This window comes from Eurosta solidaginis, chromosome X (genome assembly GCF_040869045.1).
Source record: "Eurosta solidaginis isolate ZX-2024a chromosome X, ASM4086904v1, whole genome shotgun sequence".
Classification (NCBI taxonomy): domain Eukaryota; kingdom Metazoa; phylum Arthropoda; class Insecta; order Diptera; family Tephritidae; genus Eurosta; species Eurosta solidaginis.
The window spans coordinates 56,722,880-56,733,593 of record NC_090324.1 but is presented as its reverse complement, the minus strand read 5'-3'; positions in this window follow the sequence as shown (position 1 = coordinate 56,733,593).

Sequence of the window (10,714 nt, the reverse complement as noted above, 5' to 3'; positions counted from 1 at the left end):
TATAATTTTATATCCTATACCAACTTATTAGATCGAACCCTACTCCAATGATTCTCGCCGTTATTTTCTCATTTTTTCTCGAAACTATTCATCTCACTTCTTCGGTATCATTTGAGACATTCTCAACCACAGTGCCAGTCCCGCTGTTAAGGTATCTGCTATAAACTGTTCCCACTTTTCGAACTCATCTTCGAGCGTGTACCCTAACATAGCCGAATTCGCTCGACCGCTGTTAACGTACGCGGTCAAATGTTGTTCAATCGTAATGTTAAAGGTATTGGGGAATATCAACATTTGTAATCTATTCCTATTTCCTATGGCGACCGGATGTAAGCAGTAATAGGACTGCCACATAAATCTCCCACCCTACACAGGGTTGACTCTAGAATTTGTTTGTACGATATGAGTATCAAATGAAAAGTTTTAATGAGTATTTTAAGAGCGCGTGGGCCTTAGTTCTATATGTGGACGCCTTTTCGAGATATCGCCATAAAGGTGGACCAGGGGTGACTCTAGAATTTTTTGTACGATATGGGTATCAAATGAAATGTGTTAATGAGTATTTTAAAAGGGCGTTGGCCTTATTTCTATAGGTGGACGCCTTTTCAAGATAATGCCATAAAGGTGGACCAGGGGTGACTCTAGAATTCGTTTGTACTATATGGGTATCAAATGAAAGGTGTTAATGAGTATTTTAAAAGGGAGTGGGCCTTAGTTCTATAGGTGGACGCCTTTTCGGAATATCGTTATAAAAGTGGACCAGGGTTGACTCTAGAATGCGCTTGTACAATATGGGTATCAAACGAAAGGTGATAATAAGTGTTTTAAAAGGGAGTGGGCCTTAGTTCTATGGGTGGACGCCTTTTCGGGATATCGCCATAAACTGGACCAGGGGTGACTCTAGAATGCGTTTGTACAATATGGGTATCAAATGAAAGGTGTTAATGAGTATTTTAAAAGGGCGTGGGCCTTAGTTCTACAAGTGGACGCCTTTGCGAGATATCGCCATAAAGGTGGACCAGGGGTGACTCTAGAATTTTTTGTACGATATGGGTATCAAATGAAATGTGTTAATGAGTATTTTAAAAGGGCGTTGGCCTTATTTCTATAGGTGGACGCCTTTTCAAGATAATGCCATAAAGGTGGACCAGGGGTGACTCTAGAATTTGTTTGGACGATATGGGTATCAAATGAAAGGTGTTAATGAATATTTTAAAAGGGACTGGGCCTTAATTCTATAGGTGGGTGCCTTTTCGAGATATCGCCATAAAGATGGGCCAGGGGTGACTCTAGATTTTTTTGTACGATATGGGTTTCAAATGAAAGGTATTAATGAGTATTTTAAAAAGGAGTGGGCCTTAGTTCTATATGTGGACGCCTTTTCGGGATATCGCCATAAACGTGGACCAGGGGTGACTCTAGAATGTTTTTGTACGATATGGGTATCAAATTAAAGGTATTAATGAGGGTTTTAAAAAGGAGTGGCCCTTAGTTTTATATGTGAAGGCGTTTTCGAGATATCGACCAAAATGTGGACCAGGGTGATCCAGAACATCATCTGTCGGGTACCGCTAATTTATTTATATATGTAATACCACGAACAGTTTTCCTTCCAATATTCCAAGGGCTTTTGATTTCGCCTGCAAAACTTTTTCATTTTCTTATACTTAATATGGTAGGTGTCACACCCATTTTACCAAGTTCTTTTCTAAAGTTATATTTTGCGTCAATAGACCAATACAATTACCATGTTTCATCCCTTTTTTCGTATTTGGTATATAATTATGGCATTTTTTTAATTTTTCGTAATTTTCGATATTGAAAAAGTGGGCGTGGTCACAGTCGGATTTCGGCCATTTTTTACACCAATACAAAGTGAGTTCAGATAAGTACGTGAACTGAGTTTAGTGAAGATATATCGATTTTTGCTCAAGTTATCGTGTTAACGGCCGAGCGGAAGGACAGACGGTCGACTGTGTATAAAAACCGGGCGTGGCTTCAACCGATTTCGCCCTTTTTCACAGAAAACAGTTACCGTTCTAGAGTCTAAGCCTCTACCAAATTTCACAAGGATTGGTAAATTTTTGTTCGACTTATGGCATTAAAAGTATCCTAGACAAATTAAATGGAAAAGGTCGGAGCCACGCCCATTTTGAAATTTTCTTTTATTTTTATATTTTGTTGCAACCTATCATTACTGGAGTTGAATGTTGACATAATTTACTTATATACTGTAAAGATATTAACTTTTCTTTTAAAATTTCAATGAAAAAAAATTTTTTTTTTAAAAGTGGGCGATTTAAGTGGGTTTTAGACTTAATTGTGGCAGAAGTGCTTAAGATAAAAAAAAAAATAGTGTAACGATTTTACTTGCAAACTGTTGAATAAATAACTCTGTTTGGTTACGCCTGCACTGTCTACAGCAGAACCATTAGCTGTTGGCTTGCTGGGCACTGCCGAAAACGGAACAATGCTAGCAGCACAGTCCAGTTAATATAATATGACAAAGTCCGCTCCAAATTAATACATTTTACATATGTACATACATACATACATTGTAAATTGCTCTGCGAAGCAATGAGAAGTCAAATTCATTTTAGATACATACTAGCATATACATACGTTCATATACACAAATTCACCAAAATTAATCTCATTCATTGCTTTTGCCTTTGCTGAAGGCTCTCATTAGTTTCACCTAACATTTACATTTTTTATTTCGTTTTGTTCAGCGCATGACATTCTGTTCAAGAATTTCGACAAATCATGAATGAAATAACTGAAATGTTGGCTAGGGGCCAGTTTAAATTGCGTAAGTGGTGCTCCAATAACTCTAGTCTTCTTCGAGACATACCAACCGAAACTCTCTTAAGCTTCGATGATGGAACTAACATCACTAAAACACTCGGTCTTACTTGGGATCCTGCCTCCGATTGCCTGCTGTTCACATTTACACCCAGAAATACAACAAAGAGAAACTGCAAGCGATCGGTGTTATCAACAATCGCTCGTTTTTACGACCCATTGGGTTTAATTGGTCCGATAATTTCAAGGGCAAAGTTTTTCCTTCAGCATCTGTGGAGAGAGCGACTCAACTGGGACGAAAGCTTGCCCTCATCGTTGGACTCATCGTGGAATAGTTTGTATGAAGACCTCGTAAGCATACCTAAACTTTGTTTTCCTAGACTATCTATCTTTACAAAGGGAGTAGTTGAGGTTCATGGTTTCAGCGACGCAAGCATAGAGGCCTACGGAGCCTGTGTATACGTAGTATCTGGCAATAAAAAGGGGACACAGGTACATTTAGTTTGCTCGAAATCACGTGTAGCACCTCTCAAAACTCTCACAGTACCGAAACTAGAATTGTGTGGCGCAGCATTGTTATCGCAACTAATGCACGATATAGCTGAAATTAATGTTTACAATTGCCCTTTTTATTGTTGGTCGGATTCCGCAGTTGTATTAGCCTGGATCCGCGACGAACCATCTCGATTTCTAGTTTTTACATCCAACCGTATAGCACAAATACAAGAGCTGACGACAAAAATGGAGTGGAATTACGTGCCGACTAAGCTAAATCCAGCAGACATCTTATCAAGAGGTACATCTCCTAGCGAACTAATAGAATCACCAATTTGGATGCATGGTCCAGAGTTTCTAGTTGATGGTCGAAACAAATGGCCATAAAGTTGTAGTGCAGTAAAGGAGCTCCCTGAACTTCGCAATAAAGTACTACTGGCCGTCCCTCGGTTATCTGATATAAATTTGGAATGCAAATACAATACTTCGTTTACAAAGCTGCAACACGTTTTCGCTTACATTTACAAATTCGTTCATAGGGCTCGACATCCAGGGTTAACAGTTGACGATATTCGTGGAGGGACAAAACTGCTTTTGCGCACAATTCAAATGACGAATCTTCGTGATGATTACAGTTTTGGTGACCCCGACCTGATGTTTATTGTTAAATTCAGGACAATATCGAACGTCTTGATAAATATATTTTAATATCGATTTTGTGATATAAAAGTAGCGGAGATTCGCATCTATATATATATTCCGGCTTGGGTACATAAGTGTCGCTGGTGGTGCATATTTTTTCAAGCAAATTAAAATAGGCATCGAAAAGGCTCGTTGGCTACACAATTTTTGGTGACCCTGACGTTATGTTTATTGTTAAATTCAGGACAATAGCGAACATCTTGATAAATATATTTTAATATCGATTTTGTGATATAAAAGTAGCGGAGATTCGCATCTATATATATATATTCCGGCTTGGGTACATAAGTGTCGCTGGTGGTGCATATTTTTTCAAGCAATTAAAAGCCGTACATTTTTACCGCTACAAAATCTCGTGATTGCTTTTCATCAGGGTGCTTACCGCAGCATTTTTAATTTTAGTAGCGGAAATAAAGTTTTTTCGTGAACCTTTTCTACAACAAAATTTTTGTTTTTAATTGCTAAGGTACACTGCTACGATGGCAGAAAATTTATCTGCAGAAAATAAAGTGACCTTTTATAAGCGTAAGGCACAGTCGTTTTATGTGCAAGCGCAAACAATTGAAAACGCCATTGAAGGTGAAACAATTGGTTTAATCAACGAAACTGAATTGAATGTGCGATTGGAACGTCTTGAACACATTAGCACTTCGTTTTGTTCAGCGCATGACATACTCGAAGTACTTGATTTTAATGAAATCGGTGGGGAGCTGCGATCAAACTTCGATGAGTTAATCATTTCACTCAGGTCTCGTATTCAGCATGAGATTCGAAAGCGTTCATCTCAATTGCCACCTTGTTCAACTATGCGCCATGACCAAATATATGAAGGGCAAACCATTATAATGCAAAGTCGGCCACGTTTACCTGAGCTGAAGTTGCCTGTTTTCAGCGGAAACTACACTGAATACACCGACTTTATCTCCATGTTTACTACCATAATCGGGAAGGATCCTGATCTAACGGATGTCGAAAAGATGCAGCATTTGCGAACATCGCTGAAAGGGGCAGCATTAGACACCATCCGTTCGTTAGAAATCAGTTGTTCAAATTATAGTGTTGCTTTGGAACTACTTGAAAAACGTTTTAACAATAAGCGTCTGATTTTCCAGGCACACATCACTGAGATTCTGTGCGAACAATTCACTACCTTTCTAGAGAAACGATGTCAAAAGTTGGAAAATGTTGAACACTCAGTTGCAGCAAGCACACGCATATCTAAGGTGGGAAAGAATAGTAGAATTTCTAACACTAGTAGAAAATCTTGTATAACAACTAACATATCTAATGGCTGTGTGTTTTGTGACAATACACACCACTCAATATATAGTTGCATTCGTTTTAATAATTTATCGCCACAACTACGACTAAAAGAAGCCAAACGGCTTTTGTTATGCCAATTGCCTTCGAAAAGGTCACCAGCTTAGAGCATGCAATGCTGGCTTATGTCGTTCGTGCGGCAATAAGCATCATAGCTTATTGCATCTCCAACACTCCAACAAGCAGGAAGCGCAAACTCGGATCATAATCCTAAAACATCATCGCAAGCTGCTTTGCAACCGCCCCATAGCTCTTTGACAGTATTTTCCCCCTCTTCCTCAGTTGCTCATAATGCTCTTGGCTACTGCAGTGATTGACGTCAAAAACAATGCCGGTACTTGGGTACCATGCCGTGCACTGCTCGACTCTGGATCGCAGTTACACATAATCACATCGCGTCTTGCTCAGCAATTACAGCTGCGTAGAACTAAATCGTCTGCAGCAGTATCTGGTCTTGGTGACTCCAATTTCCATTCCGATGGCTTCACCGTTGATATCAATCTTCGCTCCCAAACTTCCGAATACTCAACTCTTATTACTGCTTTGGTAGCTCCCAGCATAACGGATAATCAACCCAACATAGGCCTGAATATATCGTAGTGGAATATTCCTTCAAACATCCGACTAGCAGACTGTGAATTTTGTAAACCCCAACGTGTTGATATGCTTATTGGTGCAAGTCTTTTTTATGAGCTCTTGTGCGTTGGACAAATTAAACTTTCAACTGGCCTCCCAGCACTTCAAAAAACCAGGTTAGGGTGGGTAGTCTCGGGAGATGACTGTCAATCAAAAACAGCAATGGCCTGGAATGCAATATCCTCAGCCGATGTAGAGGATGAAAACATGGTTCAAATTGATCAGATTGTTCGTAGATTTTGGGAGATGGACAGCTCTTGCTCCGCTGTTGCCAAATATACCAAAGAAGAAATGGATTGCGAATCCCATTTTAAGGCTAATTTCGTTAGATTACCCTCTGGGGATTATTCTGTTCGTTTGCCTATTAAATCAAATATAAGCCTGTTGGGGGAGTCATACTCACAAGCTTTGCGTAGATTTCTGAATTAAGAGCGTAAACGAGCGACAACCAACATTAAAGGGTCAGTACGGTGCTTTCATTCATGAGTACTTAGATTTGAAACATATATCGTTAGTTAGCGAATCAAATCATAATCTTTGTAAATATTTTCTACCACATCACTGCGTTTTAAAGGAAAGTACTACCACTAAACTTCGGGTAGTATTTGATGGCCCGGCAGCCTCGTCAACCGGGTATTCGCTCAACGATGTGCTCATGACAGGGCCTACCATACAACCCAAACTCTTTAACACATTATTGCGATTTTGAACATTTCCGGTCGCCTTGACAGGCGATATCTGCAAAATGTATAGATGCGTTCGGGTGGCAGAGTCTGATTCCTACTTGCAGTGCATTTTATGGCGCGATACCCCACGACATCCCATTCAAATTTTCAAACTTGATACAGTTACGTATGGTACTCGCCCAGCTGCATTTTTGTCGGTGCGATCAATGCATCAATTAGCGTTTGACGAACAGCTCTCATTTCCTGTTGGTTCTAAAATATTGAAGAGAGAGTTTTATGTCGACGATCTTATTACCGGAGGAGATTCTGTTCAAGAAGTTCGACAAATCATGAATGAAATAACTGAAATGTTGGCTAGGGGCCAGTTTAAATTGTGTAAGTGGTGCTCCAATAACTCTAATCTTCTTCGAGAAATACCACCCGAAGACACCGAAACTCTCTTAAGCTTCGATGATGGAACTAACATCACTAAAACACTCGGTCTTACTAGGGATCCTGCCTCCGATTGCCTGCTGTTCACATTTACACCCAGAAATACAACAAGGAGAAACTGCAAGCGATCGGTGTTATCAACAATCGCTCGTTTTTACGACCCATTGGGTTTAATTGGTCCGATAATTTCAAGGGCAAAGTTTTTCCTTCAGCATCTGTGGAGAGAGCGACTCAACTGGGACGAAAGCTTGCCCTCATCGTTGGACTCATCGTGGAATAGTTTGTATGAAGACCTCGTAAGCATACCTAAACTTTGTTTTCCTAGACTATCTATCTTTACAAAGGGAGTAGTTGAGGTTCATGGTTTCAGCGACGCAAGCATAGAGGCCTACGGAGCCTGTGTATACGTAGTATCTGGCAATAAAAAGGGGACACAGGTACATTTAGTTTGCTCGAAATCACGTGTAGCACCTCTCAAAACTCTCACAGTACCGAAACTAGAATTGTGTGGCGCAGCATTGTTATCGCAACTAATGCACGATATAGCTGAAATTAATGTTTACAATTGCCCTTTTTATTGTTGGTCGGATTCCGCAGTTGTATTAGCCTGGATCCGCGACGAACCATCTCGATTTCTAGTTTTTACATCCAACCGTATAGCACAAATACAAGAGCTGACGACAAAAATGGAGTGGAATTACGTGCCGACTAAGCTAAATCCAGCAGACATCTTATCAAGAGGTACATCTCCTAGCGAACTAATAGAATCACCAATTTGGATGCATGGTCCAGAGTTTCTAGTTGATGGTCGAAACAAATGGCCATAAAGTTGTAGTGCAGTAAAGGAGCTCCCTGAACTTCGCAATAAAGTACTACTGGCCGTCCCTCGGTTATCTGATATAAATTTGGAATGCAAATACAATACTTCGTTTACAAAGCTGCAACACGTTTTCGCTTACATTTACAAATTCGTTCATAGGGCTCGACATCCAGGGTTAACAGTTGACGATATTCGTGGAGGGACAAAACTGCTTTTGCGCACAATTCAAATGACGAATCTTCGTGATGATTACAGTTTTGGTGACCCCGACCTGATGTTTATTGTTAAATTCAGGACAATATCGAACGTCTTGATAAATATATTTTAATATCGATTTTGTGATATAAAAGTAGCGGAGATTCGCATCTATATATATATTCCGGCTTGGGTACATAAGTGTCGCTGGTGGTGCATATTTTTTCAAGCAAATTAAAATAGGCATCGAAAAGGCTCGTTGGCTACACAATTTTTGGTGACCCTGACGTTATGTTTATTGTTAAATTCAGGACAATAGCGAACATCTTGATAAATATATTTTAATATCGATTTTGTGATATAAAAGTAGCGGAGATTCGCATCTATATATATATATTCCGGCTTGGGTACATAAGTGTCGCTGGTGGTGCATATTTTTTCAAGCAATTAAAAGCCGTACATTTTTACCGCTACAAAATCTCGTGATTGCTTTTCATCAGGGTGCTTACCGCAGCATTTTTAATTTTAGTAGCGGAAATAAAGTTTTTTCGTGAACCTTTTCTACAACAAAATTTTTGTTTTTAATTGCTAAGGTACACTGCTACGATGGCAGAAAATTTATCTGCAGAAAATAAAGTGACCTTTTATAAGCGTAAGGCACAGTCGTTTTATGTGCAAGCGCAAACAATTGAAAACGCCATTGAAGGTGAAACAATTGGTTTAATCAACGAAACTGAATTGAATGTGCGATTGGAACGTCTTGAACACATTAGCACTTCGTTTTGTTCAGCGCATGACATACTCGAAGTACTTGATTTTAATGAAATCGGTGGGGAGCTGCGATCAAACTTCGATGAGTTAATCATTTCACTCAGGTCTCGTATTCAGCATGAGATTCGAAAGCGTTCATCTCAATTGCCACCTTGTTCAACTATGCGCCATGACCAAATATATGAAGGGCAAACCATTATAATGCAAAGTCGGCCACGTTTACCTGAGCTGAAGTTGCCTGTTTTCAGCGGAAACTACACTGAATACACCGACTTTATCTCCATGTTTACTACCATAATCGGGAAGGATCCTGATCTAACGGATGTCGAAAAGATGCAGCATTTGCGAACATCGCTGAAAGGGGCAGCATTAGACACCATCCGTTCGTTAGAAATCAGTTGTTCAAATTATAGTGTTGCTTTGGAACTACTTGAAAAACGTTTTAACAATAAGCGTCTGATTTTCCAGGCACACATCACTGAGATTCTGTGCGAACAATTCACTACCTTTCTAGAGAAACGATGTCAAAAGTTGGAAAATGTTGAACACTCAGTTGCAGCAAGCACACGCATATCTAAGGTGGGAAAGAATAGTAGAATTTCTAACACTAGTAGAAAATCTTGTATAACAACTAACATATCTAATGGCTGTGTGTTTTGTGACAATACACACCACTCAATATATAGTTGCATTCGTTTTAATAATTTATCGCCACAACTACGACTAAAAGAAGCCAAACGGCTTTTGTTATGCCAATTGCCTTCGAAAAGGTCACCAGCTTAGAGCATGCAATGCTGGCTTATGTCGTTCGTGCGGCAATAAGCATCATAGCTTATTGCATCTCCAACACTCCAACAAGCAGGAAGCGCAAACTCGGATCATAATCCTAAAACATCATCGCAAGCTGCTTTGCAACCGCCCCATAGCTCTTTGACAGTATTTTCCCCCTCTTCCTCAGTTGCTCATAATGCTCTTGGCTACTGCAGTGATTGACGTCAAAAACAATGCCGGTACTTGGGTACCATGCCGTGCACTGCTCGACTCTGGATCGCAGTTACACATAATCACATCGCGTCTTGCTCAGCAATTACAGCTGCGTAGAACTAAATCGTCTGCAGCAGTATCTGGTCTTGGTGACTCCAATTTCCATTCCGATGGCTTCACCGTTGATATCAATCTTCGCTCCCAAACTTCCGAATACTCAACTCTTATTACTGCTTTGGTAGCTCCCAGCATAACGGATAATCAACCCAACATAGGCCTGAATATATCGTAGTGGAATATTCCTTCAAACATCCGACTAGCAGACTGTGAATTTTGTAAACCCCAACGTGTTGATATGCTTATTGGTGCAAGTCTTTTTTATGAGCTCTTGTGCGTTGGACAAATTAAACTTTCAACTGGCCTCCCAGCACTTCAAAAAACCAGGTTAGGGTGGGTAGTCTCGGGAGATGACTGTCAATCAAAAACAGCAATGGCCTGGAATGCAATATCCTCAGCCGATGTAGAGGATGAAAACATGGTTCAAATTGATCAGATTGTTCGTAGATTTTGGGAGATGGACAGCTCTTGCTCCGCTGTTGCCAAATATACCAAAGAAGAAATGGATTGCGAATCCCATTTTAAGGCTAATTTCGTTAGATTACCCTCTGGGGATTATTCTGTTCGTTTGCCTATTAAATCAAATATAAGCCTGTTGGGGGAGTCATACTCACAAGCTTTGCGTAGATTTCTGAATTAAGAGCGTAAACGAGCGACAACCAACATTAAAGGGTCAGTACGGTGCTTTCATTCATGAGTACTTAGATTTGAAACATATATCGTTAGTTAGCGAATCAAATCATAATCTTTG